This window comes from Carettochelys insculpta, chromosome 32, assembly GCF_033958435.1.
Source record: "Carettochelys insculpta isolate YL-2023 chromosome 32, ASM3395843v1, whole genome shotgun sequence".
NCBI lineage: Eukaryota > Metazoa > Chordata > Testudines > Carettochelyidae > Carettochelys > Carettochelys insculpta.
This window is the reverse complement of record NC_134168.1, coordinates 8479095-8480303: the sequence shown is the minus strand read 5'-3', so window position 1 is coordinate 8480303 and position 1209 is coordinate 8479095.

The following is a 1209-nucleotide window of genomic DNA, read 5'->3' as shown; positions in this document are numbered from 1 at the left end:
TTTGGATCGACTGCAGCAGGGAATTTCATAGACCAGATGAAGTACGTGTTAAAACTCTCGAATCCAGAACTTTCTCATCTGGCAACATCTGCAATCCAGCCACCAGTCCTGGCTCTCAGTGCTCTGTGCTGTTATTGAGCTGTAATTTACCCCAAATGTCTTCTAAGAGCTCAGTAATCTGAGGCTGTGTTGGTAACGTGCCGGACAATATTGGCCTTCCATGGTCTTGCAAGTTCTCTTGTTTGGCACCTGTCAGGTTCCGAGGGTACCGCGTGAGAGACATTCAACATGTACAGCCATCCCCCATATGATATACATGGACAGACTCAAGAGGCTGTGGTTTGTATGACAATATATCCAGCTGTCCGCTATCATGTGCGATAGATGTGACGGATTTTGTCTGTCTTAAATCTCAGGTACAGGATGCTAAACTGCATCAGCCTCATTGATTTGCACAAGTGCAGCTGATGTTATCCAAAAGGGAGAATGTACCGTGAGAAAAAACAAAAAAATACTGGAGAGAGCAGGAAGAGGGAAATGGAAGAAAACACAGCACAGAGATGGAGAGGAAGAGTGTGCGTATTTGTGTGTGAGAGATGGTCATTCCTCCAAATACTGTGAATAACAAAACAGGTGTCTGTTCACAGAGAAGTATCCAATCTCTGGTATTAAAGCAAAAGTATCTGAGCCAGTAAATCTGAGACCCCTGCTTGCTTTTCCCTTTCACACTTCCCGATCGTTCCTGATCCCAACATCTGCAGACTTCACTGTGAATGGCAATAGAACATTTCGAACTGTGCAAGATAATGATGTGATGGGGCAACAGAAATCCAGGCAAACACACACACAGAAGAAAAGTGATGGTCTTTGATGAAAAACATTACAAGCAATAAAATGTGTGGTGAAAATAAAGTGCGCACACAGGTAGCAAATCAACTGTATTAATTCGTGGAGAATAGCCAGATCTTCTGAGATAAGATTATCGTCTTTGCATTACACTTTCCAGTCTTATGTACGATTGATAGTCTTCCCTGCCCCCAGTAAATGGAGCTCTGTATTCCTGCTTGCCTGGCTGGGTTCTATTCCTCACCTCAGGATATTTTATTGACATTCCCTTTCATGGAAATTAACGCCTCTTCCACCTGATATTTCCTCCTTCCTGCGAGCTAACTACTCTGATTTTTCTGCAGGGGGGAATTTCAAATTTTT